Raw genomic sequence first — 12,900 nt, forward strand, 5'->3', positions numbered from 1 at the left:
AAGTGTATCGCAATTAGAAAGGTGGCATAGGTGGAAGGATTGCAACACAATCTCATAAGATCCAAAATCATTGAAAAGAAAACAAAGACAGTTCTGTTGAAGTCCCAATGCGAAGGCCAAATGTATCCTTTATATTTGAATCTGATACGAGTGAAGCTTGTTGTATGTCTTCTAACGAAAGCTCTTCTGATGAAAGCTGGCTGTGGCATCGACGACTTTCGCAACTTAACTTCAAAGACATCAACAAGCTAGTTCTTGGTGATCACGTGCGAGGACTGACACTTCTAAAGTTTGACAAAGAACATTTATGTGCTGCATGCAAAATGGGAAAGCAAAGCCGAAAGAGTCATCCCACATTTGTTAACACAAAGATCATCTAACCTCTTGAGCTTCTTCACATCGATCTATATGGTCCATCGGCCAAAGAAAGCATATGTGGTAGTAAGTACATTCTCCTTATAGTTGTTGATTTTTCACACTTCACCTGGGTTTTCTTTCTTAAACATAAATTAGAGGCGACTCGAAAGATCAATAACTTTATTATGCAAGTGGATCTTCAAATGTGAAAGGTGGTTAGAAATGTCCGAAGTAACAATGGGCTGGAATTAAAAAACCAAGAGTTTGAAGAATTGATTACTGAAAAGGAAGTGCCTCACAACTTCTCTGCTTCCTATACTCTACAACAAAATGGTGTAGTTGAAAGGCGAAACTGTTCGTTGTGTGATGCAGCCCAAACCATGCTCAGTTTCGCTTCTCTGCCTCTGTACTTCTAGGCTGATGCAATTGCAGCTGCCTGCTATACCAGGAATCGAACGTTCGTCAATAAGCGATTTTCCATCACACCCTATGAAATTCTGAATAATCTTAAGCCTAACGTTAAATTTTTTCATGTTTTTGGCTTTAGGTGCTTTATCTTTAATTCTAAAGAAAACCAAAACAAGTTTGATGTGAAGGCAGATGAAAGGATCTTTCTTGGCTACTCTCTAACTGTTGGATAAGGTGTCTAAGTCCATAACTATTTCGGGCTTGTATTTGACCCGACCCGGCATGGTCCATTTGGGTTGCATGGCACCATGCAATTGGATAGACTAAATGAGAGAAATAACACTTTGAGATTATTAATATATTATAAGTTCTAATATATTAATAATATTATTTGATTAGTTGATCAAAGAATTAATTTGGAATTAATTAAGTGATCAAAGGATAACTAATTAAATATATGGGTTGATTATGTAAATCATCCATATCTTGTATAGTGGGCTAAGAGGCTCCATGGATTATCAAGTTGGGCTCTACCCATAGGATACTCCATGGATGCTCCATGGGAGTTACAAACCCATGGGTCATGGAAATGAAGAGTCATGACACATTAGGGTTTACATGGTGTAACCCTAGATGTGTCAACACTATATAAGAAGCATATTCTCCACCAAAATCGGTACTACTAAGAAACTAGAGGGCTTGGCCGATTTTGAGAAGTGTGTGTTATCTCAAGAGTCTTTCCAAGAGCATTTGGTGTTGTGTGAAGCATTTGAGGCATCACACTTGGGGTGCTAGGCTCACAAGGTTTCAAGGAACACAAGCAACAACAAGGTAAGTTATTCTATCTATGATTCAAGTTAAAATTGTTCCCCATGTATGCTAGATAGGAATATAACCTTGGAATTCAACTTTGCATGATAATTAGACAAACATAGATCCAAGGTTATTAGGGTTGCATGTACACTTAGGAAGTGTTAGAATGCTCAAAACCCTTCAGTGGTATCAGAGCCTAGGCTTGTTTGTTTGTTATTTGTGCTTAAAAGTTGAAGAAAGTCGAAAATAATTATAAAAAAAAACCGGAATTTCGACTTTCGTTACTGGAAAATGGATTGGAAACATTATTCTAAACTGTTTTGGTACTTGAAAACTTGTTTTAGATGGAGTAATGTTTTTTGCTAATTCATTTACAACAACTAGTTATCAAAATTACAAAGTTTTATGTGATTTTGATTCTTGAAAGTGTTCATATTCATATTCTTGTTCTTATGATGTTTAGATGATCATAGGAATTATTTGTAACCTATGTGGTAATTTAATTCTTGATCATAATGTGTTTTAATGGAGTCCATAACTTGTCCTCAAGTTATGGAAAACCAAAAGTCTCTTGGATTAAAAACCATTAAAAGAACACAAGAGTTAGGAAAAATGAAAAGTCCTCATTTTATTACTCTATTAAACTCATAAGTTACAAGAAATGAAAAGTTTTGAAAGTTTACAAAACTTGCCCTCAAGTTTTGGAACAAGTAAAGTTAAGTTAAAACTTTAGTTCCAACCCCTAGAATTTTAAAAGTTAAAATTCAACCCTTATACTTATATTATTATGATTTAATAATTATATATATATGTATAAGAACAAAGTCGTCTTACCGCTAGTACGGCTCATTCACGAAGCCGGTCTATAAGGTGGGTATAAGGTTGTTGCCTATAAAATGGTGACTTAATGGGTGTCCACTCTCACCCACCGCTTGCTTGATCGGTGGAGGGTCGTTAGCCGAACGGGTAAGACAAGGACTTATTAATTCTCATTCAAAGTATGATGAATATTATAAAGTAACTAAATGTTTTATTAAATTCCCAATCTTAGTTACTTTAGGACAAATGTGAATAAGGTGCTATTCCATGAAATTACACTTTACACTTTGACTAAGTCGTTGGTGGAGCGTGTGTGGTTAACCGGCACACTAACTTGGACTTAACAAGGTAGGTAAAGGGTGACTTAGGGTTTATTATAGTATCGATGGAGCGTGTGTGGTTAACCGGCACATCGATTGAGTGATAAACTTTAAGGGTACCAAGTGATTTGCATGGTTACTTCACACCTCGTTTTGTGATCCTCGGTATCCCAGTCACAAAACTTGGAGGGCACACTAGAGATTGAAACATGCCTTTGAAAAGTTCATTGAATCTCAAAGAATCTAGGAATTTCTAAGAACCAATCAAAAACCTAATATTTAATCATTTCGGTTTTCGTGGTGGAAATTGGTGAATCGTCATTCACCTACCTTTCAAATATGGTATAGCTTAGATTACGGCATACCTCTTCTAAGTTATATTATATTGTGATTGGATCCTAGCCTTAATATTACATTTGGGTGTTTTATTAAGGACTCTCTTATATCTAAACTAATCTTGTCCTTCTCTTCAGATGTCTTCCAACAATGCTTCTGGCTCTAATCCTAATGGCTCCTTTACCCTTATGAACTTGTGTGGGAAAGTCGCCTTTGATGGATCCAACTTCAATGAGTGGATCAGAAACATCAGGATGGTTACCCGCTACGAGGACAAAGAATATGTCCTTGACAAGGAGCTTAAGGAGATTGATGAGTCCACTGTAACTCCTCAGGAGATCGCTGAATTTCGGGCACATGAAAGGGATGCTACGAAAGTGGCTTGCATCATGATGGCCACGATGACAGCGGAACTCCAAAAGTCTTATGAGGATTTTTACCCTTATGAAATGCACCAAGATTTGATGGAAAGATACCATCAAAGTGCACGACAAGAGAGGTATGAGATCATCTGCTCCATGATAACAACCATGATGAAGGACGGGGAATCCGTCACGAGCCACATGCAGAAAATGCAAAGGTATGTGGATCGTTTGCTGAAGCTTAATGTGAACTTCCCGGAGGATCTTGCAATAGATATTATTTTGCATTCCTCACCATCGTGCTATGATCAATTCCGCATGACATATCACATGAACAAGGAAGAAGTCACCCTCAGCAAACTTCAGGGACTTCTCAAGACCGCAGAAACAGGTCTTAAGGGGAAGTCAGTTGCTATCACTCCTACTCAAAACTCTACTCCGGTTTTGGCAATCGGGAAAAGTCGAGGGAGGAAGAGAAAGAGCTCTTCTAAGGGTACCAAGGTTCGGACCCTTGATGGCTCTTCTTCAAGTGGAACCAAGAAAGGTTTCATTACTCCTTCTTCTGACCCAAAAGAGGCTGAATGCTTCTATTGCCATGAAAAAGCTCATTGGAAGCGGAACTGCCCAAAATACCAGCAAGATGTGAAGGATGGGAAAGTTAAACCCAACCATGCAGGTATTTACACTATCATTTCTAATAACTCACCCCATTCTAATTCTTGGGTCCTTGATACCGGGTGTGGTATTCACATTTGTTGTGACTTGCAGGGACTAAGAAGAAGTGAGGATGTGGAGCAAGGAAGAATAAACTTGATCATGGGGAATAGGAAAGCTATACCTGTTACCAAGATTGGAGTTTATACTTTATCGCTAAGTAGTGGGTTTAGTTTAGATTTGAATGAGTGTTGTTATTCGCCAGGAATGGCAAGAAATATTATTTCCTTTCATGCTTTGTACAAACAAGGGTTTACCTTTTCATTTAATAATGAAGTTGGTTCTATAGATGTTTTCTATAATAATGTCTTTTATTTTAAAGCATTACCTTGTGATGGTGTGTATGAAGCTGTATCTGTTGTAGATAACTTGGGAAATAATGTTTTGTGTATTGATTCTACTAATAATAACTTGGATAAAGCATCTTTATGGCATTGTCGTCTTGGACGTATAAGCAAGAAACGCATAGGCCAACTCCAAAAGGATGGAGTCTTGGAGTCGTTTGACCTAAAGTCAGATGATAGTTGCGAATCATGCTTACTTGGAAAAATGACAAAGTCACCCTTCACAGGTTCATGTGAGAGGGGTGAAGGTTTGTTGGACCTTATACACACGGATGTGTGTGGACCATTCAAACATGCCACAAGGGATGCTAATCGTTATTATTTGACTTTTACTGATGATTATAGTAGATATGGATATGTCTACTTGATCAAGCATAAGTCAGAGACTTTCGAGAGGTTTAAGGAATTTAAACAGGAAGTCGAGAATCAATTGGGCAGGAATATTAAGATGCTTCGATCCGATCGTGGTGGTGAGTATCTTAGTTCAGAGTTCCTCGACTATCTAAGGGAATGTGGGATAGTCTCACAATTGAAACCTCCCAGGACACCACAGTTGAATGGTGTGGCTGAGAGGCGTAATCGAACCTTGTTGGATATGGTTCGTTCCATGATGAGTCGAGCTTCGCTACCAATCTCATTCTGGGGGTATGCCTTAGAGACTGCCGCCCATATTCTTAATCTAGTCCCTACAAAGAAAGTTGCCAAAACTCCTCACGAGATGTGGACTGGTAAAGTACCTAAACTAGACCACATCAAGATTTGGGGTTGCGAGGCTTTCGTGAGACGCGAGACTCATGATAAGCTCGAACCTCGAAGCGAGAGGTGTATTTTCATTGGTTACCCACAGCGATCCTTTGGTTACCTCTTCTATAGACCTAGTGACAATGTGGTCTTTGTAGCAAGAAGAGGAGTCTTTCGAGAAAGAGAGTTTATAAGCCAAGGAGACAGTGGGAGACAAATTGATCTTGAAGAGATTCAAGAATCAAGCGGTGAAGGAACTTCAAACTCTAGCCCTCAACTTGAGGAGGAAACTCCTGTTGAGCCAATTGACAAATCTGTACCTCTGAGACGTTCCACGAGAGTTAGGAGTGCACCTGACCATTACTATGGATTCCATATTACTGCAGAAGGTGAGACACTTATTAGTGATGAAACACTAGTAAGTCAAGATGACCCTAACAGCTACGAGGAAGCCATGGCAGGCCCCGAGTCTGCTAAATGGAAAGAGGCTATGGATAGCGAGATACAATCCATGTATGACAATCAAGTTTGGAACTTGGTTGAAAATGTACCAAGTCGTAAGACAGTAGGGTGCAAATGGGTCTTCAAGAAGAAGACTGACATGGATGGTAAAGTACACACTTATAAGGCTAGACTGGTTGCAAAGGGCTTCTCTCAAATTCCTGGAGTGGATTATGATGAGACCTTTTCTCCGGTAGCCAAGATTAAGTCTATTCAGGTTCTGTTAGCCATAGCTGCATTTCATGACTATGAAATATGGCAGATGGATGTCAAAACCGCTTTCCTTAATGGAAAGTTGGCTGAAGATGTTTACATGAGTCAGCCAGAGGGTTTTGTCAGCAACGAGTACCCTAATAGAGTGTGTAAGCTTGAGAAATCCATTTATGGATTGAAGCAAGCACCTCGCAGATGGAATCTTTGCTTTGATGAAAAGGTCAAGGAATTTGGCTTTTCTAGGAGTGAAGATGAATCTTGTGTGTATGTCAAGGCTAGTGGGAGTATAGTTAGCTTTTTGGTATTGTATGTGGATGACATACTACTCATAGGAAACGACATTCCAACTCTGCAGGAAGTAAAGTCCTGGCTTGGGAAGTGTTTCGCTATGAAGGACCTTGGTGAAGCTGCCTATATTTTAGGGATAAGGATCTTGAGAGATCGGAGTAAAAGACTAATTGGACTTAGTCAGAGTACCTACTTGGATAAAGTGCTGAAGCGATTCAGCATGCAGGATTCCAAGAAAGGAGAGTTACCCATCCAGAGTAACACCAGATTGAGTAAGACACAAAGCCCTAGCACTGAGGCTGAGATAGCAGAAATGAGTCGAACACCTTACGCTTCGGCTGTAGGATCGATCATGTATGCTATGACGTGTACTCGACCCGATGTAGCTTTTGCCTTGAGCATGGTTAGCAGGTATCAGGCGAACCCTGGCAAGGCACACTGGACTGCGGTAAAGAATATCCTCAAGTACCTACGGAGGACTAAGGACTGGGTTCTTACCCTCGGTGGGAGTGATAACTTGAGAGTTGTAGGGTATAGTGATGCTAGCTTCCAGACTGATAGGGATAATTTCCGCTCTCAGTCGGGCTGGGTCTTTACCCTAAACAGAGGAGCAATTTCTTGGAAGAGTTCCAAGCAAGAGACAGTGGCAGATTCTACTTGTGAATCAGAGTATATTGCAGCTAGCGAAGCAGCAAAGGAAGCGATATGGCTGAAGAACTTCATTGGAGACCTTGGAGTTGTACCAGCTATTAAAGAGCCAATGGAAATTTTCTGTGATAGTGAAAGTGCTGTTGCCTTAGCTAAGGAACCAAGGGATCACGGGAGATCCAGACACATCGACAGGAAATACCATTTCATCAGACATCGGATCGAAGAAGGACTCCTCGTGGCAAAGAGGGTATCATCGGATGAGAACCCAGCAGATCCCCTCACGAAGGGACTGAGTAGGGTTAAGCATCTTCAGCATGCTCGGAGCATAGGGCTGAAGGATGATATAAGTTTTAGTAGTTAGATAACCCAGAAATTTGTAAAGTGTAATTGACATTTGATGATGAATAAAAGGAGTTTTATTTATGAGTAAAGTGTTGCTATCTCTTGTCGATCGTTTACTATATTTCTTTTGCATGTTTTGACTTCCAGAATAATTTTGTTTGGTATAACATATTATTCAAACCTCCACAGTCGGTCATATGTTGGAAGTAGATATGAATCAAGACTGTCATGTTTGGTTGTAGAGGTCTTGGACAAGGCTACAACAATCATGAGTGCTCATAAGTTCTGAGCATTGGACTCAACCCACGCTCACTGGAATCACTTCATGGAATTCTATCTCGAGTGATCGTGAGACGGTAATATCATATAAGTCTTCAAACCTAGAGATATGATTTGTTACTTACGAGTTGGTTATGCATTGATCGTACGAAAACGCATTGGTAACTCGATGTTATAAAACGTACTTTTGTGTGTAATTCAATGAGTGGTAGAACAAACATATGAGTCGAAGTTTATCTGTTCCTTCTTGGATTAGAAGCTGATATCTGGGCCCCTCGATGATTTTGTTTTGACCCATGTACCGGGCCCGGTCAGAACTAAGTTGATGTGTTCAATTAAGTTCTATGTCAAACAAATCGGAAATCGGGAAACAAATGCTGGACAATAAGCAAGACTATGTTCCATGTATTTGTCCGGCTGATATCTAGAACGGAGGATTATATGATCACTTATCTTAAATGGCGTACTATCATCTTCTCAGTTCCGAGAAACCTTGAAAGAGCTACGATTGCCGGTCGGTTCCTGAAGTACTAGAGATATAGTTATTAGACTTATCCAAGTGGGAGACTGTTGGATAAGGTGTCTAAGTCCATAACTATTTCGGGCTTGTATTTGACCCGACCCGGCATGGTCCATTTGGGTTGCATGGCACCATGCAATTGGATAGACTAAATGAGAGAAATAACACTTTGAGATTATTAATATATTATAAGTTCTAATATATTAATAATATTATTTGATTAGTTGATCAAAGAATTAATTTGGAATTAATTAAGTGATCAAAGGATAACTAATTAAATATATGGGTTGATTATGTAAATCATCCATATCTTGTATAGTGGGCTAAGAGGCTCCATGGATTATCAAGTTGGGCTCTACCCATAGGATACTCCATGGATGCTCCATGGGAGTTACAAACCCATGGGTCATGGAAATGAAGAGTCATGACACATTAGGGTTTACATGGTGTAACCCTAGATGTGTCAACACTATATAAGAAGCATATTCTCCACCAAAATCGGTACTACTAAGAAACTAGAGGGCTTGGCCGATTTTGAGAAGTGTGTGTTATCTCAAGAGTCTTTCCAAGAGCATTTGGTGTTGTGTGAAGCATTTGAGGCATCACACTTGGGGTGCTAGGCTCACAAGGTTTCAAGGAACACAAGCAACAACAAGGTAAGTTATTCTATCTATGATTCAAGTTAAAATTGTTCCCCATGTATGCTAGATAGGAATATAACCTTGGAATTCAACTTTGCATGATAATTAGACAAACATAGATCCAAGGTTATTAGGGTTGCATGTACACTTAGGAAGTGTTAGAATGCTCAAAACCCTTCACTAACCTCCAAGGCATTTAGGGTTCTGAACAAAAGATCAAAGAAGATTGAAGAAACCTACTATGTCACATTTGATGACAATTACATGAAGAAACTGATGGGTTATGAGCATTCTAACACTTCCTAAGTGTACATGCAACCCTAATAACCTTGGATCTATGTTTGTCTAATTATCATGCAAAGTTGAATTCCAAGGTTATATTCCTATCTAGCATACATAAGGAACAATTTCTAACTTGAATGAAAGATAGAATAACTTACCTTGTTGTTGCTTATGTTCCTTGAAACCTTGTGAGCCTAGCACCCCAAGTGTGATGCCTCAAATGCTTCACACAACACCAAATGCTCTTGAAAGACTTTTGAGAGAATACACACTACTTGAAATCGGCCTAGCCCTCTTGTTTCTTATGTGTAGCCGATTTTGGTGGAGAATGGCACTCTTATATAGTGTTGACACATCTAGGGTTACACCATGTAAACCCTAATGTGTCATGACTATTCATTTCGATGACCCATGGGTTTGTAACTCCCATGGAGCATCCATGGAGCATCCTATGGGTAGAACCCAACTTGATAATCCATGGAGCCTCTTAGCCCACTATACAAGATATGAATGATTTACATAATCAACCCATATATTTAATTAGTTATCTTTTGATCACTTAATTAATTCCAAATTAATTCTTTGATCAAACTAATCAAATAATATTATTAATATATTAGAACTTATAATATATTAATAATCTCCAAGTGTTATTTCTCTCATTTAGTCTATACAATTGCATGGTGCCATGCAACCCAAATGGACCATGCCGAGTCAGGTCAAGTACTGACCCGAAATAGTTATGGACTTAGACACCTTATCCAACAGTCTCCCACTTGGATAAGTCTAATAACTATAACTCCAGTACTTCAGGAACCGACTGGCAATCGTAGCTCTTTCAAGGTCTCTCGGAACTGAGAAGATGTTGATACGCCATTTAAGATAAGTGATCATATAATCCTCTGTTCTAGATATCAGCCGGACAAATACGTGGAACAATGTCTTACTTATTGTCCAGCAGTTTGTTTCTCGATTTCCGATTTGTTTGACAAAGAACTTAATTGAACACATCAACTTAGTCCTGACCGGGCCCGATACATATGTCAAAACAAAATCATCGAGGGGCCCAGATACCAGCTTCTAATCCAAGAAGGAACAGATAAACTTTGACTCATATGTTTGTTCTACCACTCATTGAATTATACACAAAAGCACGTTTTATAACATCGAGTTACCAATGCGTTTTCGTACAATCAATGCATAACCAACTTGTAAGTAACAAATCATATCTCTAGGTTTGAAGACTTATATGATATTACCGTCTCACGATCACTCGAGATAGAATTGCATGATGTGATTCCAGTGAGCGTGGGTTGAGTCCAATGCTCAGAACTTATGAGCACTCATGATTGTTGTAGCCTTGTCCAACACCTTAGACCTCTGCAACCAATCATGACTGTCTTGATTCATACCTACTTCCGACATATGACCGACTGTGGAGGTTTGAATAATATGTTATACCAACAAAATTATTCTGGAAGTCATAACATGCAAAATAAATATAGTAAACGATCGAAAAGAGATAGCAACACTTTACTCATAAATAAAACACCTTTTATTCATCATCTAATGTCAATTACACTTTACAAATTTCAAGGTTATCTAACTACTAAATCTACTATCATCCTTCAGCCCTATGCTCCGAGCATGCTGGAGATGCTTAACCCGAGTCAGTCCCTTCGTGAGGGGATCTGCTGGGTTCTCATCCGATGATACCCTCTTTGCAATGAGGAGTCCTTCTTCTATCCGATGTCTGATAAAATGGTATTTTCTGTCGATGTGTTTGGATCTCCCGTGATCCCTTGGTTGCTTGGCTAAGGCAACAACACTTTCACTATCACAGAAAATTTCCATTGGCTCTTTAATAGCTGGTACAACTCCAAGGTCTCCAATGAAGTTCTTCAGCCATATCGCCTCCTTTGCCGACTCGCTAGCGGCAATATACTCTGATTCACAAGTTGAATCAGCCATTGTCTCTTACTTGGAACTCTTCCAAGAAATTGCTCCTCTATTTAGGGTAAAGACCCAGCCCGACTGAGAGCGGAAATTATCCCTATCAGTTTGGAAACTAGCATCACTATACCCTACAACCCTCAAGTCATTACTCCCACCGAGGGGTAAGGACCTAGTCCTTAGTCCTCCGTAGGTACTTGAGGATATTCTTTACCGCAGTCCAGTGTGCCTTGCCAGGGTTTGCCTGATACCTGCTAATCGTGCTCAGGGAAAAGGCTACATCAGGTCGAGTACACGTCATAGCATACATGATCGATCCTACAGCCGAAGCATAAGGTATTCGACTCATTTCTGCTATCTCAGCCTCAGTGCTAGGGCTTTGTGTCTTACTCAATCTGGCATTACTCTGGATGGGTAACTCTCCTTTCGTGGAGTCCTGCATGCTGAATATCTTCAGCACCTTACCCAAGTTGGTACTCTGACTAAGTCCAATTAGTCTTTTACTCTGATCTCTCAAGATCCTTATCCCTAGAATATAGGTAGCTTCTCCTAGGTCCTTCATAGAGAAACACTCCCCAAGCCAGGACTTAACTTCCTGCAGGGTTGGGATGTCATTTCCTATGAGTAGGATGTCATCCACATATAACACCAAAAAGCTAACTATACTACCACTAGCCTTGACATACACGTAAGACTCATCTTCACTCCTAGAAAAGCCAAATTCCTTGACCTTTTCATCAAAGCAAAGATTCCATCTGCGAGGTGCTTGATTCAATCCATAAATGGATTTCTCAAGCTTACACACTCTATTAGGGTACTCGTTGCTGACAAAATCCTCTGGCTGACTCATGTAAACATCTTCAGCCAGCTTTCCATTAAGGAAAGCGGTTTTGACATCCATTTGCCATATTTCATAGTCATGAAATGCAGCTATGGCCAACAGAACCCGAATAGACTTAATCTTGGCTACTGGAGAAAAGGTCTCATCATAGTCCACTCCAGGAATTTGAGAGAAGCCCTTTGCAACCAGTCTAGCCTTATAAGTGTGTACATTACCATCCATCTCGGTCTTCTTCTTGAAGACCCATTTGCACCCAACTATCTTATGAGCTGGTACATTCTCAACCAAGTTCCAAACTTGATTGTCATACATGGACTTTATTTCACTGTCCATTGCGTCTTTCCACTTGGCTGACTCAGGGCCTGCCATGGCTTCCGCGTAATTGCTAGGTTCATCCACACCTATCAGTGTCTCATCACTGATAAGTGTATCACCTTGTGCAGTAATATGGAATCCATAGTAATGCTCAGGAGCATTCCTAACCCTTGTGGACCGCCTCAGAGGTACAGACTTGTCAATTGGCTCAATAGGAGTTTCCTCCTCAAGTTGAGTGCTAGGGTTTGAAGTTCCTTCACCGCTTGACTCTTGAATTTCTTCAAGATCAACTTGCCTCCCACTGTTTCCTTGTCTTATGAACTCTCTCTCTCTCTCTAAAGAAAGCCCTCCTAGCTACAAAGACCACATTTTCACTAGGTCTGTAGAAGAGGTAACCAAAGGATTGCTATGGGTAGCCGATGAAAATACACCTCTCGCTTCTGGGTTCGAGCTTATCATGAGTCTCGCGTCTCAGGAAAGCCTTGCAACCCCAAATCTTGATGTGGTCTAGTTTAGGCACTATACCAGTCCACATCTTGTGAGGAGTTTTGGCAACTTTCTTTGTAAGGATTAGATTAAGGATATGGGCGGCAGTCTCTTAGGCATACCCCCAGAATGAGATTGGTACGGAAGCTCGACTCATCATTTAACGAACCATATCCAACAAGGTTCGATTACGCCTCTCAGCCACACCATTCAACTATGATGTCCTGGGAGGTGTCAATTGTGAGACTATCCCACATTCCCTTAGATAGTCAAGGAACTCTAAACTAAGATACTCACCACCACGATCGGATCAAAGCATCTTAATGTTCCTGCCCAATTGATTCTCGACTTCCTGTTTAAATTCCTTAAACCTT

The sequence above is a fragment of the Lactuca serriola genome, chromosome 3 (assembly GCF_051521515.1).
Source record: "Lactuca serriola cultivar US96UC23 chromosome 3, Lser_US96UC23_V15, whole genome shotgun sequence".
NCBI classification, from domain to species: domain Eukaryota; kingdom Viridiplantae; phylum Streptophyta; class Magnoliopsida; order Asterales; family Asteraceae; genus Lactuca; species Lactuca serriola.